A 9,282-nucleotide genomic window follows, 5' to 3' on the forward strand; every position below is an offset into this window, starting at 1 on the left:
TCCAGCCTGCATCGATCAAGTTGTGGCGTCGCCTCAGTGCGCGTCCCTGTGTTAACGACTTCGGTTGCGACACACGTTCGCCTTGGCGTGCCGACGTCATCATCACGCCTCGGCCGGACTGGGGGCTTCACCTCGCCACATCGACCGTGCTATGTCACCACTTCGGAATGCCGAACTCCTCGCTCGACCATCTCGGAACCGAATCGGGGGCTGGGACCTCGTCCCGCCGCAATCTCGGCCTGCGTCATCAACACCGAGCACATTAACCGGCTAAGTCACTTTCATGCTAAAAAACTTTCAGTTTTAAATCTTGTTCGGTTCGACCAAGCATTATACTTTTTTGGCACAAAGTTGTTTGTGAAAAACTTGTCAAAACTTTGTTTGTGACACACAAATTCAAATACCCCGTTTACTTGGGGGCTTACTTTATGAAGCTTTTCCTCTTGCATATGATTATACTTGTACGGCTTCGTTCCTTGTTCGTGTATTACGCCACAATATGCACCATATTGACTTAAGCGATTTGCAAGTTGGGTTGCCTCGCTCCTGTGTTTACCCCTACGTTCCCGATTGTTTGGCTAGGGAGTAAAGGGAGCACCTCTGCGTTTGTCACGATCGGGTCACCCGAGCCGGACCTCAGACTGGGTGAAGCCGAAAGCTAGCGCTCTTATTGTTTTCAATTATGGCCGGCACACAACGAAACTCAGAGATACCTCTCCGACAATCAGAGTGACAAATCCTAATCTCGAAATACGCCAACCCAACAAGTACCTTCGGAGACACCTGTAGAGCACCTTTATAATCACCCAGTTACGTTGTGACATTTGGTAGCACACAAAGTGTTCCTCCGGTAAACGGGAGTTGCATAATCTCATAGTCCTAGGAACATGTATAAGTCATGAAGAAAGCAATAGCATAATACTAAATGATCGTGTGCTAAGCTAACGGAATGGGTCAAGTCAATCACATCATTCTCCTAATGATGTGATCCCGTTAATCAAATGACAACTCATGTCAATGTCTAGGAAACATAACCATCTTTGATCAACGAGCTAGTCAAGTAGAGGCATACTAGTGACACTCTGTTTGTTTATGTATTCACACAAGTATTATGTTTCCGGTTAATACAATTCTAGCGTGAATAATAAACATTTATCATGATATAAGGAAATAAATAATAACGTTATTATTTCCTCTAGGGCATATTTCCTTCAGGAATAAGGAGGAATTTAACGCGTATGTTCGTAATGCCAATCTTGAGAGCTTCGAGGCAGATAAGTGCCGCCAATACCACTATGTCACTGATTCCTTTGTGAGAAGGTTTGAATTTTCATCATCACACAATTCTCAAACTGTCCTATTAGATCTTTATGAAAATTCTTATACTATGGACTTAGAGGATTTTAATACTGCTTGCAAACTTCCACAATGGGGCAGCACTAGTGAGCCTCGCAAATCTGAGTTTAGAGATTTTCTTGCTAGTATAACTGTGGGGGAATCTAGAGATATAACACAAGCTACCATAGGGAGCATTCATTTTCCTACTATACATTACTTTGCTCTCTTCATAGGTAGGTACATAAATGGTAAGGATGAAGCTTGTCACATGTGTGTCCCTGACCTAAGTGTTCTCAGGAGTGTTGTATTAGGAGATAAACATTATAATTTGGGAGCCATTGTTGCACATAGGTTCCATAATAATAGATTTAATGGAGATTTCTTTGGTGGAATTTATGCAACCTGTCTAGCTAATTTTCTTGATATACCCATACGTGGGTATGATATTGAGTTGCCTTCTGTTTATTTAGATTATGAGGCTATGATTCATCATCAGTTTGTTGAGGGGAACGATCAGTTTCTCCAGTACCGACTAATCTTTGACAGACGACGCACATATCATGTCGCTCACCCTGCTCCTACTTTCTTTGACTTTCAGGCAAAAGGGAGATATGTTATAACCAGGGAGGAGGCAACTGAGTACGAGAGGAGGGCGGAGACAGCTCGCCTCCAAGCTGCAGCTCATTAGGCAATTGCCGCTGCATCTCAGAACGACCCCAGCTACAACTTTGGATATCCGCCAGGCCAGCCGTGGCCATAGACCAAATTAAGCCAAAAGCCTAAGCTTGGGGGAGTACGTATTTCTCCCTGACATTACATTCATGTTCACACACTCATGCTAGTTGTTGGTGCTCATACTTTTTTATTGTATCATCCATGCTAGTTTATTTTCCTTTTTATGCTTTCTTCTTGTGTGTTTAATCAACCTTAAGAAAAACAAAAAAAAATAGTTGTAGCTTTTTAGCTAGTTTACCCTTCATGTTGTAGTAGTAGTAATTAAAAAGAAAACCCAAAAAGATTTCTTGTTCTTCTTTTGTTTGTTGGGAGCTTTCCCGTGTAAATAGTTTTATTTCTTTTCTTGTTCTTTGGGGGTCAAGAGGAGAAGACCATGATTAAAATGATTGAGTGGCTCTCATATGCATTATTGTTGATCTAACAAAGAGCCCATATTACCTTGTCTTCTTTCTCGAATTGAATGCTTGCAGATTCTAGCTTAGTCCAATGCATGTGCACTATTATTATTATCCACACAATTCGGTCATGCAAGTGAAAGGCAATAATGATGATTATATGATGAACTTATTGAGATGAGAAAAGCTGGTATGAACTCGACCTCTCTTGTTTTTGTAAATATGATTAGTTCATCCTTCCTGATTCAGCCTATTATGAATAAACATGTTTGCAATGACAATTAGAGATTATAGTTTCTTATGCCATGATTAATTAGCTAGGAGCTTATAATGGTTTAACTTGCGTGCCAACATGCTATTAAAATGGCTGTGATGTTGTATGATAGGGTGGTATCCTCTTTTGAACGATTCGAGTGGCTTGACTTGGCACATGTTCACACATGTAGATGAAACAAAGTCAACATAGCCTCTACGATATTTATGTTCATGGTGCATTATATCCTACTCATGCTTGCATTCGGTGTTGATTAATTTTAATGCATGCTCATGACTGTTGTCGCTCTCTAGCTGGTCGCTTCCCAGTCTTTTGCTAGCCTTCACTTGTACTAAGCGGGAATACTTCTTGTGCATCCAATTCCATAAACCCCAAAGTTGTTCCATATGAGTCCACCATACCTACCTATATATGGTATCTACCTGCCGTTCCAAGTAAATATGTATGTGCCAAACTCTAAACCTTCAAATAAACATTCTGTTTTGTATGCTCGAATAGCTCATGTATCAACTAGGGCTGTCTGTATCTTCCATGCTAGGCGGGTTATTCTCAAGAGGAGTGGGCTCCGCTCCTCACTCATGAGAAAAGGGCTGGTCACCGGGATGCCCAGTCCCATGCTTTATGAAAATCAAATCAAAATAATAGCAAACAAAACTCTCCAGAGACTCTTGTTAGTTGGAGGCACTCGTTGTTTCAAGCAAGCCATGGATTGATGCTTGTTGGTGGAGGGGGAGTATAAACTTTACCATTCTGTTTGGGAACTGCCTATAATGTGTGTAGCATGGAAGATATCGAGATCTCTCGGTTGTTATGTTGACAATGATATACCGCTCAAAATACCATTCATATCTATTTCAAAACCGAGCTCTAGCACCTCTACAAATCCCCGCTTCCCTCTGCGAAGGGCCTATCCATTTACTTTTATGTTGAGTCATCATCCTCTTATTAAAAAGCACTAGTTGGAGAGAACCGCTGTCATTTGCATCCATTACTGTTAGTTTACATTGAGTATGACTTGACTGGATCTCTTTTACCATGAATTACAATGTCTAGTCAGTCCTTGATCTTTAAAGGTGCTCTGCATTTATGTTTTGCGGTCTCAGAAAGGGCTAGCGAGATACCATCTTGTATTATGATTGTTTTGAGAAAGTGTTGTCATCCGAGATTTATTATTATTGCTCGCTAGTTGATTATGCCATTGATATGAGTAAACATGAGACCTAAATGTTATTGTGCATATGGTTAGTTCATAATCTTCACTAAAAACGTGAATGCTGGCTTTACATATTTACAACAACAAGAGCAAACAAACTTTGTAAAAGTTTTTCTTTATCACTTTCAGTTTATCAACTGAATTGCTTGAGGACAAGCAAAGGTTTAAGCTTGGGGGAGTTGATACGTCTCCGTTGTATCTACTTTTCCAAACACTTTTGCCCTTGTTTTGGACTCTAACTTGCATGATTTGAATGGAACTAACCCGGACTAACACTGTTTCCAGCAGAATTGCCATGGTGTTATTTTTGTGCTGAAATAATAGTTCTTGGAATGACCTGAAAATCAACGGAGATTATTTTTGAAATATATAAAAAAATACTGGCGAAAGAATCAAGGCCAGGGGGCCACACCCTATCCACAAGGGTGGGGGCACACCTACCCCCCTGGGCGCGCCCCCTGCCTCGTGGGCCACCTGGTGCTCCACCGACCTCAACTCCAACTCCATATATTCGTGTTCGGGGAGAAAAAATGAGAGAGAAGGATTCATCACGTTTTATGATATGGAGCCTCCGCCAAGCCCTAATCTCTCTCGGGAGGGCTGATCTGGAGTCCATTCGGGGCTCCGGAGAGGGGAATCCGTCGCCATCGTCATCATCAACCTTCCTCGATCACCAGTTTCATGATGCTCACCGTCGTGCGTGAGTAATTCCATCATAGGCTTGCTGGACGGTGATGGGTTGGATGAGATTTATCATGTAATCGAGTTAGTTTTGTTAGGGTTTTATCCCTAGTATCCACTATGTTCTGAGATTGATGTTGCTATGACTTGGCTATGCTTAATGCTTGTCACTAGGGCCTGAGTGCCATGATTTCAGATCTGAACCTATTATGTTTTCATGAATATATGTGAGTTCTTGATCGTATCTTGCAAGTCTATAGACACCTATTATGTGTTATGATCCGTTAACCCCGAAGTGACAATAATCGGGATACTTACCGGTGATGATCATAGTTTGAGGAGTTCATGTATTCACTATGTGTTAATGCTTTGGTCAGGTACTCTATTAAAAGGAGGCCTTAATATCCCTTAGTTTCCAATAGGACCCCACTGCCATAGGAGGGTAGGACAAAAGATGTCATGCAAGTTCTTTTCCATAAGCACGTATGACTATATTCGGAATACATGCCTACATTACATTGATGAACTGGAGCTAGTTCTGTGTCACCCTATGTTATAACCGTTGCATGATTGATCGCATCCGACATAATTATACATCATTGATCCATTGCCTACGAGCTTTTCATATATTGTTCTTCGCTTATTTACTTTTCCGTTGCTACTGTTACAATCACTATAAAACCAAAAATCTTACTTTTGCCACCGTTACCACTACTATCATATTACTTTGCTACTAAACTCTTTGCTGCAGATATTAAGTTTCCAGGTGCGGTTGAATTGACAACTCAGCTGCTAATACTTGAGAATATTCTTTGGCTCCCCTTGTGTGGAATCAATAAACTTGGGTTGAATACTCTACCCTCGAAAACTGTTGTGATCCCCTATACTTGTGGGTTATCAGATAGGAAGTCAACTTCCGGAGGGTGCCAATTCCTTGGTTGCTCTTTGGTGAGTTGGTCTTCTAAGAAGCAAAGTTGTGTGTCTCTCTCGTCCACCTAAGCGGAGTATGTGGCCGCTGGTAGTTGTTGTGCACAACTTCTATGGATGAGGCAAACTTTAAAGGATTACGGTGTCATTTGTGACAAAGTGCCTCTTTGGTGTGACCATGAAAGTGCCATCAAGATTTCTCTCAACCCAGTGCAGCACTTCAAGACAAAGCATAATGAGATTCGATATCACTTCATCCGGGATCATATTAGGAGAGGGGAGATCGAGCTCAACTATGTCAACACTCATGATAACCTTGCAGATATCTTCACGAAGCCTTTGGATGAAGCAAGATTTCGCGAGTTAAGGCATGAGCTAAATATCATTGATTCAAGCAATGTTGCTTGAACCCTTGCACACCCCACCATACTCAACTTATTATCTTGTTTAGATGTAGGCATGGACATAGGGGTAGTGTTGTTCTCTCAATGAACTCTCCCTCCCCCCATTATGCATAAATTGATCAAGTCTTTCACATTAGCCATTTTTTATGGTCCTTGTGCTTCAAAGACGAGTTTTGGTCATGGGCCCAAGGAAAATTCTTCGCGGTGCCATACCAATTAACTCACACATAGGTGGCTCAGGCCACCGCCCTCTCCTTGGAGAGGTTGTGTTTCGTGTTTGTGTTGCCTTTTGTTGTTCCTTGTCCCGTGCTTGTCTTTGAGTTGCGTCGTGGGTGTCTTTTGAGTGTCCTGTTTCTTGTGCGTTACGTTGCTCCAGCCTTGTTTCTCTTTGCTTGTCGAAACTTGCATTTTCTTGGGGTTACAGTACTACCGTGGCAAGCCACGGTACTACCACAGGAGATGGGGTGCTCTATGCATGCACACGTGCATCTCTGGCATGGTACTACCGCTTCTGTTCGTGGTAGTAATTTTTTTACTACCGCTGGAAGAGCGGTACTACCGCCTTGGCTGCGGTACTTCCGCCCAGGCGGTACTACCGCGATGAGCCGCGGTACTACCGTGTCATCGCGAGCGAGTGGGGGTCAAGAGCGGGCAGGGGGGTTCTAACTCCCCCATACCTATTCAACTCCTTTTCCCCACTTCGTCTCTCTCTCTCTCTCCTTCCCAACAACACCGCCAGAGGACCTCGCCGGATCTTTGCTTCCGGCCACTCTCCTGGTATTCCGACCGGTGGGATCGATCCCCACCTCGTCCTCTTGCCATGGAACAAGGTTTCTCCCCAAATCCCTCTCTCATCGCTTCGTTGTTTTGCTTTTAGGTTTTGGGGAGATGCATGTTGTTCTTGAGATTTTAGGCTAAATCTTTGCAAGGGTAGGATGTAGGAGAGGTGTAATGCTGTAGAAATGCCATTTGGAATGTTGCCACACTGTATTTTCGATCAACCGTAGTACCGCTCCAAAGCTACGGATGTGCCTAGATTGGTTTCGTGCCGGATTGGGTTCCGAGCGGTACTACCGCACCTCCCGTGCGGTACTACCGCTGAGGGATTCCTGGATTAGGGGGTGTTTGGGTAGCCGGACTATACCTTCAGCCGGACTCCAGGACTATGTAGATACAAGATTGAAGACTTCATCCCGTGTCCGGATGGGACTTTCCTTGGCGTGGAAGGCAAGCTTGGCGATGCGGATATTCAAGATCTCCTACCCTTGTAACCGACTCTATGTAACCCTAACCCTATCCGGTGTCTATATAAACCGGAGGGTTGTAGTCCGTAGGCAATCAACTCCATACACAACAATCATACCATAGGCTAGCTTCTAGGGTTTGGCCTCCTTGATCTCGTGGTAGATCTACTCTTGTACTACCCATATCATCAATATTAATCAAGCAGGAGTAGGGTATTACCTCCATCGAGAGGGCCCGAACCTGGGTAAAAAACATCGTGTCCCTTGTCTCCTGTTACCATCCGGCCTTGACGCACAGTTCGGGACCCCCTACCCGAGATCCGCCGGTTTTGACACCGACATTGGTGCTTTCATTGAGAGTTCCTCTGTGCCGTCACAATTAGGAAGGATGCCTTCTCCCGTCTTTAAAGACGGCGCCATTGCTAAGGGAGCCTTGGCTGTCGGCCAAACCCTCCGGCTAGGTGGTTTCCTCATGACCGCCTGTTCGGCTGTTGCGCCGACGGTGACCTCTCGGGTCATCAAAAGCAACCTACACGTCAGCTCGGAGCTCGTCGAGCAGCTAGATCCAATGGAGCTCTCTTCCGTAAACGAGCTCTTGGATCGCATCGCCGCCCTGGGGGTCGCTACGGATTACGACCAGGTTGGGCTTAAACCCGATCTAAGAGAAATTAACTCTCCCCAAGTCACCCACCACGTTGTCGTGGTAGAGGCGCAGTGCGGCGACCCTTCATCTATTTTAAGGACTAGCTACGTCCAAATTCCTGACCCCTCCAAGCCGGATACCCGCGAAGAGGGGGATGTAACTCAAGACCTGAGCTTAGGATCAGGCAAAGGGATAGATTCGTTGGACAACATCCAAGAATCCGAACTTCAGAGTTTGGAAACTCTTCGGCCTCTGAATCTTGGATTGGGTGAGGTTTCAGATTCAATGACACCCGCCCACCCGAACATAAGCGATCTCTCCCAAATCAGGCAGAGGCCCGAGGAAACAGTACATCATTACTGGGCCAGATTCCTCCTGGTTATGAACAGGCTAAAGGATTGCCGCGAGGGAGACACAATCTCAATTTTATGCAGTAATTGCACGGACGAGGGAATCCTTAACGCCGTAAGTCGTCGTGATATTACACGCTTCGCTGACTTGGCGTCCATAGTACAAAAATACTGTGCGATGGAAAGCGCCTGGAAAACCGAAATAAAATTTTGGGATAATTCGGCCTTGAATAGTAATCCTGTCCGAACTAAGAGGGTGCATCATCATAGGACACCCGGGATAAACTCCAAAAAGCCAAAACCCCCTACAGGGCATGGAACCGTACTGGAAAGATGGCTTGATGGACCCTGTAGAATTCACAGTACAGAGGACGCCACACCAACTCACAGCCTTAGAGCATGTTGGATACTCCGGTAGGTCGCCAAAATCGGCGAGGACCTCTTAATTCCGGAGGCCGCTGAAAGCCAGCCCAAGGACACCAGTACCGTTCTCACAGTCTTCGAGACTTTCGCATCAAACAATGGGCGAAAAAGAACACTCCGCAGCCTCGGCGAAGTCTATCAAGTTGCAACAATAAATCCATGGAGCGACACTGCCATTACCTTCAACGCAAGTGATGAACCTAGATTCCGAACAACCCGAGCACCAGCCGCATTGGTCCTCAGTCCCATAGTGGACGGCTTTCACCTCACCAAGGTGCTCATGGATGGAGGCAGCGGACTGAACCTCATTTATGAGGAAACCCTTCAAAAAATGGAAATAGACTGGAACCGCGTCGAGCGAAGCAGCACAACCTTTAGAGGAATAATCCCCAGTCGGGAAGCGCGCTGCACAGGAAAAATCACACTAGATGTGGTGTTCGGCACGCCGGATAATTACAGGTCCGAAGAAGTCACGTTTCAGGTGGCCCCATTTAAGAGCGGATATCACGCTTTACTAGGGCGGGAAGCATTCACAATCTTCCAAGCAATACCCCATTACGGGTACATGAAGCTTAAGATGCCCGGGCCGAATGGAATTATCACCCTAGCTAGTGATCCAGACATAGCACTCCGCGCCGAAAACAAGACGGACGCA

This window comes from Triticum urartu, chromosome 7, assembly GCF_003073215.2.
Source record: "Triticum urartu cultivar G1812 chromosome 7, Tu2.1, whole genome shotgun sequence".
NCBI lineage: Eukaryota > Viridiplantae > Streptophyta > Magnoliopsida > Poales > Poaceae > Triticum > Triticum urartu.